At 43.6% G+C, this 11,350-nt stretch overlaps 1 non-coding gene and 1 pseudogene across 1 annotated transcript; one reads left to right on the forward strand and one right to left on the reverse strand.

Annotated features, from left to right (window-relative positions):
• The first annotated feature begins 2,726 nt into the window (after positions 1–2,726).
• On the forward strand, positions 2,727–2,797 carry TRNAC-GCA. The gene has a single exon. It is a non-coding gene; the product is annotated as a tRNA-Cys (tRNA).
• Positions 2,798–9,720: 6,923 nt separating this feature from the next.
• Positions 9,721–9,859, reverse strand: LOC119342432 (annotated as a pseudogene).
• Between the last annotated feature and the right edge of the window lie 1,491 nt (positions 9,860–11,350).

Genomic DNA, 11,350 nt, shown 5'->3' on the forward strand with positions numbered 1-11,350 from the left:
CGCTTGGCCTCGCTAACTGTTGTAATATGAACTATGTTCCGCTAGCATGAATAAAGCGGTTGTTTTCTGTACCATGTTGTTATGTGTTGCTAGAAGACAAGGTCTCTAGGCTAGCAATGCAAGGTAAAGCGGTCGCTCTGAGCCGGGGTGCCACAGTGGTAGTAACTGTTCATGGATCACAAACACATAACTCAGTTCCTGAGGACGGTTTCAATGAGACAACCCACCATGTACTCCTACATGGCCTCTCATCGCTACCTTTACCAAATCGTGTTCACACACTTAGCTCTCAATAGTAGGACATGTTCACCACATTCCAATTCATCCCCAATGAATCAGACCTGATGCAACTCTAAGCAATAGCAGGCATGACAAACAAGCATGAATGAGTAGGCACATCAGGGCTCAAACAACTCCTACTCATGCTAGTGGGTTTCATCTATTTACTGTGGCAATGACAGGTCATGCAGAGGAAAGGGGTTCAACTACCGCAGCATGTAACAGTTGAATCGTTGTTGTCCTAATGCAGTAAAAGAGAGCAGGAGCGAGAGAGTGGGATTGTATCGGAATGAACAAGGGGGTTTTGCTTGCCTGACACTTCTGAAGATAGTAATAGTTCTTCATCGGTGTCATCGAACTCATCGTCAGAACAACATCTACTGAGGGGGGGACAAACATCGGCAATAGAGAAAGAACACAATCAATGCAATGCAACAATATGATGCATGAGTGTGACATGGCAATATGCTGTGGTTTTAGCTAATGCAACTAGCAACCAGATTAAATGAAGTTGGTTTGAATCAAATATTCAAATTCAAACTCCATATGTGATGGTTTAAATGCCCTTTATATGATTTGTCTCAAACAGCAGCCATAAGTTGTTCTAACATGCATGCAAATGGTACAGATCGATAGATTGGATTTTTCTGATCATTTTTCATATATAACTTATTTCATTTGGAGCTACGGTTGAACTTCTATGAATTTTAGAAGTTTTGGGCATTTTCTGGAATTTCCCTGATTATTTAGAAAATAAAGTAAATTCCAGAAAAGGAATATTGTGTCAGCATTGCGCCATGCTGACCTCAGCAGGTCAACAGACCCAGTGCAGGTCAAACCTGATGTGTGGGTCCCGCATGTCAGTGTGACAAGGCAGGAACAGAGGCTGACTAGTGGGGCCAGGTCAAACCTGACAGCCGGGGCCCATAGACTTTAAACTAATGCTAACCAGTAATAAAACCGGTGGTTAATTAACGTGGCGGGGTCCACTATCAGTGACTAGGTGAGGTCCAGCTGGCGGGGATTAGCGCTAATGGCAAAGCCACGTCGGCCCTCGCCGGAGTTTCGCTGGCGGCGACCAAAACCGACGACGGAGACGCTGCGGGAAGGCGCTATAGGGGATCGTTTCGAGCGCAGTTTGCGGCTATGAGTTGCTGGCAGTGCGGTGCAGGTGGTGGCCACGTGGTGTGCTGGGGGTGTGTGTAGCAGCGGCGGCGACGAGCCGGGCGGCTGTCGGAGTTCGGGCATCCAAGCTTTAGGCGTTACGGGGCACTACAAGACGGGCGGTTGGTTGTTCGGAGCTCCTGGCAACATGCTGAGCACGATGGAGCACTCAGACGCGAGCGGCGCTCGTTCTAGCCTCAGCGGCTTCATGGTCGGAGGCGAGGAGCTCCCGGTTCCGGTGCCTAGCACGGCTAGGGGAAGGGGACGAGCTCGGGGAGCAGGGGGAAAACGGCGAAGCTCACCGCGCATCAGATGGGGTCATCGACGAGCTCGGGGGCGCACAGGTGACGGCGAATCAGCGGCGACCATTGGTGGCGGTCGAGGACGAAGACAAGCCTGTTGTCGACGAAGCTGGGCATCCCGCGCTGCTCGGATTTGTGAAGAGGACGAGGACGACGTCCCGGGGCTCTTGGACACATCAGGGGAGCAAGGGGGTGACTGTGGCCGCGGTAAATGGCGTCGGCGGTGACGAGCTCCGCTCGGTGGGGAAGAGAGAGGGATCCAGGGGGAAGTGAGGGTGAGGGAGAGAGCGAGGAGGGTCCAGGAGGTGTCGTGGTGTCCGCAGCGGTGTCGCGGAAGGGGGCAGGTAGGCAGGGAGGGAGGAGGTGGCGCTGCGCGTGCATGCACGCCGTGGTCACACGCCCCTGTCCTACTGTCCCGAGGAGGAAGACGACAGGGAGGCGCTGGTGGGCTAGGCCGGCCGACTACAATGCTGGGCCAAGGTAAGTGGGCTGCAGGTAAGCGACATGTAACACTGTCTATTTTAATTTTTGTTTGTGTTTTCTATTTGCCTTTTGTTTTCTTTGATTTAGTAAAAATACTAAACCACATCTAAAAATCCTGAACTAAATTGTGAGGACCTGTTGAATTATTTCCAACAACCCACATTTAGTTTCAGAAATATTTGAGCATTTAAAATTGTTATAGCAATTAAATGCCCAAATTCAAATACATAATGATTTAATTCAAGAGTCCAAAAATGGCCTAGAAATATGTGCATCATTTTTGGCAGAGGTTTTCACCTTTAACAAAATCATGAACTTTTCTAAAGGGCATTTGGGTTCGTTGAAAATAGTTTTATTGAACCTAGTTGAATTCAATTGGTGCTAGGGTTTCAACAATCCCCATTTCAACTTTCAAAGAAATTTAGACATGATGCAACAAACAAGCTAGACCAAGTGGATGAATACTTGCTGTTTTCTAGATTTTTGATCGGATTTTTTGGCGGCATGGTCAAGCGGTAAGGCAGGGGACTGCAAATCCTTTATCCCTAGTTCAAATCTGGGTGCCGCCTGATCAATAAAATACTTAGGTATTTTTTATAGTGCTGATCGAATTCGATAAATTTTTACTTCGCATAAGTTCGGGCAAGAGAGTAACTGGGCCTGCTGATACTGGGTTTAGAGAAACCATACCATAGTTCTATCCTCAAACTAGGGTTAGGATTTGTTTTGACGGTAGTGGCCAAAATGGTTATCAATAGGGGTGAGGTAGTGTTTCCTTATTCTTTTATTATATGAATTTGAATTGGTTCTTAATTGAGATTCGATTTGATAATTTTAAAATACGAGGATAAGATGTCAGAAATCTTGGTATCCAAAGAAAGGTCCCTAAGGGGCATTTTTTCAATCTAAGATTCAAGAATGGACTCCACGAAAGAATATCAAGACTTACTAATTATTATACATTTTTTTATCGTACATCTTATGTTACCTACATACACTAAAGTAAGGACTACTTAATTCTAACGAGAATCAGATTAAATAGGTCGATCAAAAATCAATTTAGGAGTTGTGTTATGGATAAAGTCTCTTCATTCTTTCATAGAATGATACAAAGCAAGGCTGCAGGGTTTAGGTCAAAAATAAACATAGGTAAGGTAGGTATCCAATAAATATTTATCTATCGATAATTTTATGGTATATTCGGGCGTCATTTGCTTAAAAAAAGAGTAACAAAAGGAATAAAAAATCTTCCTATTCCCGCTTCTTCTATTCAGGACATCATTCCCGTACTCTTTCTTTTTTAAGGAAAAAAGGGCTATAGTGTCGTATTTTTAATGCTCTCTAATTCTACCAGAATTCCTATAAGAATTTGTTAGGAGTAAATTCCTTGAACTGATTGATCCATGGCCTTAGGGCGGAATACCTTTTTGACTCTGTACGCTTGATTCCACTATGATTATTGATCAATAGTAGAATAATCCCTTCATAGAAATAGGAGACATAATTTAGATGGATATAGTAAGTCTCGCTTGGGCTGCTTTAATGGTAGTCTTTACATTTTCTCTTTCACTAGTAGTATGGGGAAGGAGTGGACTCTAGGGATACTACTAATTAAGTAAGTAATCAAATTGTTGTATCAATTCTTTTCTTTAACATTTTGAATTAATCATTTTGTCAAACGTTATTCTTTAATCTTTTTCTTTAGTTTTGTTTAACTCCTGTAAGAAACTCTTGTATTGTAAGTTGTAAGAAAGAGCCATTATACCAGTTCATAATTTCTACTAGAAATGACGAATGGTTAAAAAAAGTTCTATACATAAGAAATTAGACTTTCTTCCACAAAACTATTCATGGCATATCACACATTTTCCATTTCCTTTTACTTTTTACTATAGTCTATTCTTACTATTATTTTTCTTTCCTTCCATGGATTCTTTGGTCAAGAATTGTCTTAGATTTTTTTATTTTGACCTGATTGAAATTAAGTGGATGCAATGAAAAAAGAAATTGAATTAGACTACTTAACTGTTTCAATCTACTAATCTATTCTATTCTATGTAGATTCAAAGATAATATAATAGAAAGAATCTAAAGTGTCGTAGAAAAAACTATATGTAGTTCTTTCCACCACACTTTAAGATTCCAACCAGATCCTTTCATTTAAGACTTGGATTTTTTTATTGAATCCCTTTTTAATTTCTTCAATGATTAATTGGAATTCCAATTAATTATCTTGGCTGACTGTTTTTACATAAATAATAAGTAAAAAAGAAGTAGGAACTAGAATGAATAGTGAAGTAGCAATAAATGCGAGAATATTGACTTCCATAACCTCTTTATTTTTTATTTTCACAATAACTTGGGATGTAATCCCATGGAGAGGGAAAAGGGGTATCTTGTAAATTCAAGGGTAGGGCTTGCATTCTGATAATACTGAATCAATTCAATATTATGAATATCGGATCTATCAAATCAATTCATGGATGAGAGTTATATTTCACGAATGGGAGTTATATAGTATAACATAGGAAGATCCTCTATCCACACTAAGACCAAAATGAGTTTTTTGATTGGATTAGGAATTCCCTCTTTTTAAATCCTTTTCTACTTTTTCTTTTCTATATCTCTAACCCACGAGCTTTCTTAATCTTATACTTTCTTAATCTTATACAATTTCCCTTCCTTTTTCTTATAGTTATACATACAATTATGTATGTATTATATGACCAACTTTCTATGGGTCACATAGACATCCAAATAAGCAGTAGAAGTGAGATGGGGAAAAGAGGTCTGAAATAAAAAGGGAATACAATTTATGTATGGATTCCGGTAAAATACTGGTACTCTATTCCATAAGAGTGGAATAGGAAATTAAGATGAGGATGGTATCATCATAAAGAAAGATAGAGTAATATAATATCCTAAATTCTACTAATCCACATATCGTATGTGTGTCTTTCTTTATCTTTATCGATCGGGAGTAGTGAAAAAAATCCCTATACGCCTTCCCTGCCTCTTTAATGAGAGATGCAAAATAAAAAAGTGAAGTAAGGGTGCCCTGTGGGTATTTGATCTTGCTCCCTGCCCCTTTTTTCATGGAAAAAGGAAATACAAATTTCTCCATTCATTGAACCCTAGTTCGGGACTGACAGGGCTCGAACCCGCAGCTTCCGCCTTGACAGGGCGGTGCTCTGACCAATTGAACTGCGGGGTGTATGGCATACCCATTCTTAAATAGACCCATAAGAAGATTCGATTCGTCTTTCGTACTCTAAGAAATAGATGAATCGTATACTACATACCCACATATCATACGTGGGTATAGTGAGAGTGACATAACTAGTATGTCGTGATTTTTTATCACTAGAAATGGATAATAATCCAGCCTTCAATAAGAAAAACTCTTTTGTTTGTAAGAAAGGAATGAGAGAGATATGGATTAGAATTTTTTCCCTTTTTTCTTTATCTTTTATTTCTATAGATCAGACATTTTATTTTATGGAAGAAAAACAAAAGGATTTAGTTCATATTCACGAAGCCCTAGATTTTTTGTTTGCGTCGAGCTGGATTTGAACCAGCGTAGACATTGTCAACGAATTTACAGTCCGTCCCCATTAACCACTCGGGCATCGACCCAGGAAGAATTCTAGGATTTTTGCTAATCTATGATTAACCTCCTTTCATAATACACCCTACCCCTAGGGGAAGTCGAATCCCCGCTGCCTCCTTGAAAGAGAGATGTCCTGAACCACTAGATGATAGGGGCATCACTAGACGATAGGGACATATACAACCGCTCGTGATTATACTATAATCATAGTATGAGCAGTTTTTTGGAATTGTCAATATACTCGAAAAGTATAAATAGATCCAAAGCAAAGAGTTTTTCCAACTTTTTTGTTATGTTTTCATCTAGGATTTTTTTAGTTGATCGTTATAGATTAATTCTCCGTGCTTCATTTAGTGTTCAGACCAAAAATGCATCCATCCCGCACTAAGTCATAAAATTCTCTAAAAATATAGAGAAAGTTTCAAAAACAAAGAAAAAAAGTGAATCAATTTAGTAGAAAAGTACTCTATCAGATTCGAACCAACACTTATGTCTTAGCACGAGATTACTCTACCACTAATTTAAAAAGCCCTTTATGGGATTTGAACTGATGACTTATGCCTTACCATGGCATTACTCTACCACTGAGTTAAAAGGGCTTTTTATTTAATGAAAAAATTAGCCACTTGGATTTCCCATTATGGGTCCACTGCATAATGTACATATTATATATATATATATATAATATAGAGATAGAGAGAGAGACATTATGTAGAGATTGTATATGTATATATCGATATTTTGAGAGCTCAAAATAAAATTAATAAAAAATATACACTACCTAACATATCCAACTCTTCTTGGTTCAAGGTAAAGCTAGGGATGTGACAACAAATATGTGAGTGTTGCATTTGTTGTAAATGAACAAGCAGGTGTCAGACTTTGAAGGAATAAAGCCAAGTGCTTGCATTTTATGACTTAGACGCGAGTACCATGCTCTAGGAGCCTGTTTCAGTCCATATAATGCTTTGTCAAGTTTGCACACATGATAAGGTGCATTTTTGTTTTCAAACCCAGGAGGTTGTTTCATGTACACTTCCTCTTCCAGAACACCATGCAAAAACGCGTTCTGTACGTCTAGCGGCCTGAGACTCCAGCCCCTGGAGACAGCAATGGACAAAACAAGACGGATAGTGGTAGCTTTTACAACTGGACTAAAAGTATCCTCATAATCAATGCCATATCGTTGTTTAAATCCTTTTGCTACAAGTCTTGCCTTGTAGTGATCAATGGTTCCATCGAATTTTCTCTTTATCCTAAATACCCACTTGGAATCAATAAGGTTTTTACCTTGCCGTGGAGGAACCAAGTGCCACGTGTTGTTTTGTTTCAAGGCCATGTACTCTTCTTTCATTGGTTTCTTCCAATTTTCATCACTAAGCGCTTCTTCAAGTGTATGTGGCTCGCCTGGTTCACCTGTGGAACATACCATCCCAAACTTTGTCATGTGTTTATAATTTTTAGGTTGTATTACCCCTTGTTGAAGACGAGTGCGACACGACGAGTTTGGCTGTGGCACAGAAGATCCTGGTTGAACTGCAGAGGCCGATCCCGAGGAGGATTCAGGATCAGGCACAGCAGCCGCAACTGCATTGGGAGCAGGCACCGGATCCTCTGTGCGCCGCGGCACACCAGTAGCACATGAAGAAACTGCCTGCACCACAGAAGATCCTGCCTGGTTGGGCTTATCATGTGCCAATGATTGCGCCAGTTCCCCCCCTTGCGTAAGACATGGGGCCCGCGTCAGTCGGCCGACACAGATCCTGCCGCTTGTAGCCGACGGGTTGGACGAGAAAACGCCCACCCGTGGGCACGGCGCGTGGGTGGCCCTCCTCCAGTTGCTGATTGCCGCGTGGCGCAGGCAGGTCCCCTCACTGGCTCACAGTCGGATGCAGCGGGAGCAGCAGAAGGTGTGGAGTCCAGGGAGGATTGGCCTGACGGATCTGCGGGCGGCGATCCCGAGGCAGATTCTGCCGCCAGGTCTGCAGGCACCGATCCCAAGGGAGATTTGCTCCCCCGATCCTGGCACATGAAATATGGCCCTGTTGGGCAGTTTTTTTCATCGTTTTCAGCTCCGGGTTTTTCAGCGTGGCTTCCTGCATCATCATACAACTCATGCAAAGTGGTGAGAGGGTTAGTCATAGTAGGATCATTAAAACTATACTCCCCTGGATCAAGGCCGGTTAGGGTAGGAGGAAGAAGGAGAATTTCTTTCCGAAGTAAAGCACCGGCATTTGGATGTAGATCAGCAAAAGGGAATTTAGTCTCGTCGAACACAACATCACGAGATATGTATACCCGACCAGTACAAACATCTAGACACTTGACCCCCTTGTGTTGAGTGCTATACCCAAGAAAAACACATTGTTTTGAGTGAAACATTAGTTTGCGAGAGTTTTATGGTCGGAGATTAGGCCAACAGGCACATCCAAAAACACAAAGTGATGTATAATCTGGTTTGATATGGAGAAGCCGTTCTGTGGGTGTTTCATTATTGATCACTCGACTAGGAAGCATATTGATGATGTGAACGGCCGTGAGGAATGCTTCACCCCAAAATTTTAGGGGCATGGAAGCATCGGCAAGGAGGGCCAAACCAACCACAACTATGTGCCTATGCTTGCGTTTGGCGGATCCATTTTTTTGGTGAGCGTGGGGGCATGACACATGGTGAGATATGGCAAGTGTTTGAAAGAAGGAATTGAGCTTCTCATATTCCCCCAATCGGTTTGGATAGCAATAATTTTGCTATCAAACTTGCGTTCGCAAGTGCTTGAAATTTTTTGAACACTTGAAAAACGTCGGATATTTTCTTGAGGAGATAAATCCAAGAAAATTTGCTATAGTCATCAATGAAGCTAACAAAATATATGTGTGTCTACCCACCGAGGTAGGGGCAGGACCCCAAACATCAGAAAAAATCAATTGCAAAGGTTGAGTAGAAACACTGGTAGATATGGGATAAGGTAATTGATCACATTTTGCTCTTTGGCAAGAATCACAAATAGTTTCACTATGTCGCTCACCAACAAATGGGAGCTTATTTTTATTAAGCAAGCATTCAACTAAAGAAAAAGAGGCATGTCCTAAACTATCATGCCATTGTGTGGACGAAAGTTTGATAGCACCACAAGCTTGTTTATTTGATCTTCTAAACTCCGGAATCAACGGGTAAAGCCCTCGAACACATCTACAGCGGTATAGTACTTTCTTCGTGGCCCGATCCTTGATCAGAAAGAAGAAAGGATGGAATTCAATGAACACGTGATTATCAATAGTGATACGATGAACGGAAGGAAGATTTTTGTTGGCACTTGGAACATGCAGAATTTTTCTAAGGTGAATTTTGCGGGAAGGGGTACGTATAACAGAATGACCTATATGACTTATCCTCATACCTACACCACTTGCCGTGTGGATCTGGTCCTTCCCATGGTATTTCTCATGGAGGGTCACCTTCTCGAGATCGCCGTGAGGTGATTTGTGGCACCACTGTCAAGATACCAGTTGGTATCGACGCCATAGGACCCGTCGGCGGCGGCAGCAACCTTGTCTTCTTCATCCGAAGAAGCTTCATCTTCATCAAAGTGATACCAGCAATCCTTGGCCGTGTGGCTAGGCTTGCCGCAGATTTGACAGCGTACAACATCGGGTCGTGACCATCCCGAGCTGTCGCTGCCGCCCCACCACGGCGGCCCTTGTTGCTGGTGAAGTTAGGGCGCCCGCTGCGGGAGCAAGAGTTGCTGGAGCCGCCACCACCTTGCTTGCCCTTGTGTCGAGGAGGACCACGGTGACGGGATGAGTACCCGCCATGCCCGCGGGTGGCCGTGTTTGCCGAAGATTTGAAGCCACCACCGGTGCTGTGGAACTGCAGTACACGCTGATCGAAGTTGCTCAGCATGGCATACAGCTCATCGAGGGAGACTGGCATGATGCGAGTGTTGAGGGCAAAGATGAGGGGCTGGTAATCCATGTCCAGCCTATGCAGCAGGTAGGAGATCAGATCATCATCCTGGATGGGCTTGCCAGCCACGGCGAGTTCATCGGCCAGGCCACACATAGAAGCATAGTATGCGGCAACAGATTGGTTGCCCTTCTGTGCATTGATCAAAGCAGTGCGAATGTTGTTGACACGACTCATAGATTGAGAAGAAAACATGCCTGCGAGCGCCACCTAGAGAGCGTTCACGGTGGTGATCGCGGTCACCGTGATCAGCACTTCGTTGGAGAGGTTGTTGAGGAAGTAGCCGAGCACCTGTTGATCCTCCCTCACCCAGATGGGACGGAGAGGGTTGGGCTCGGTCGACTCCTTGCCTTCCTTGTCCTTGGTGATGAGGAGGCAGGCGGGTTCCGGCATGGTTCCATCAACATAGCCGAAGAGCCCGGCTCCCCTTAGCTGCGGCGTAACTTGCGTTCTCCATAGGACGTAGTTCGTCTGGGAGAGCTTCACCGTGACTTGGCCACTGAGATTGGATTGGGCGGTGCGAGAGGAAGACATGGCCTGGCACTAGATGGCAGCTAGGGTTTGGAAGAGGAGGCTCAGATTACCATGTGCGAATAGGCGAAAGCGTCTTACCTCAATGTGAGGGACGCATTACGTGTTATATAGGAGCAGGGGTGCACCTCCCTGTAAACAGCGCATACATTCGGTAGAGATACTCTAGGAATATAAGAAGATTACATATCTTGGAGAACAAGAGATAAGAGGTTTAAACAATATGCGAACAACCTACTCTATCTCTCCTAGAGCTATACATCAACATAGGTGCGGCTCCTTCAACATATGTCACGTAACAACTTGTGTGTTTAACATATAATTATTTTCTAACGTTACATGTTCTTGTACTCATTCATTTTGAAACCACGGAGGCCATCGCATTATGCATTGGTTAGACTAGCACTATAGGAATCAGCTACTTTGCCATCTGCCATGGCAGACGGCAAAGGCAGGGATGGCGGACGGCAAAGGCCTTTGCCGTCTGCCGCAGACGGCAAAAGACTACGACAAAGATAGGATCGGCAAAGAGCTACTTTGTCGTCTTCTTTCTGAGGCTGAAGGCAAAGGGACCTTTTCCATCAGCAGCTGACGGCAAAGAAAGCAGACGGCAATAAATACGTTGTTAGTCCAGGTGGCTAACAGCAGCCTTTGCCGTCCGCCGCTGACGGCAAAAATTATCCGGCCTTTGTCGTCTGCTGAATGACGTCAAATGGACATCACTGCACGACAACCCTTTACCGTCCGCTGCTGTAGGCAAATTTGGTCATTCTTTGCCGTGCGCCACTGTAGGCAAAGCCTTTGCCATCCGCCTCTATAGGCAAACTGACCAAATGGGTCAGCTCCTAGGAAGTACAGGTGGCCGCCACATGGCTTCTTTGCCGTCCGCGGCTGTCGGCAAAGGTGCCTTTGCCGTCCGCGGCTGTCGGCAAAGGAGGCTTTGCCATCAGCGGCTGACGGCAAAGATCCTGCATTGCCTCTTTTTTCTGTTTTTTAATCCAACAATTTTCACAGCAA

Source organism: Triticum dicoccoides, chromosome 7B (genome assembly GCF_002162155.2).
Source record: "Triticum dicoccoides isolate Atlit2015 ecotype Zavitan chromosome 7B, WEW_v2.0, whole genome shotgun sequence".
Classification (NCBI taxonomy): Eukaryota; Viridiplantae; Streptophyta; class Magnoliopsida; order Poales; family Poaceae; genus Triticum; species Triticum dicoccoides.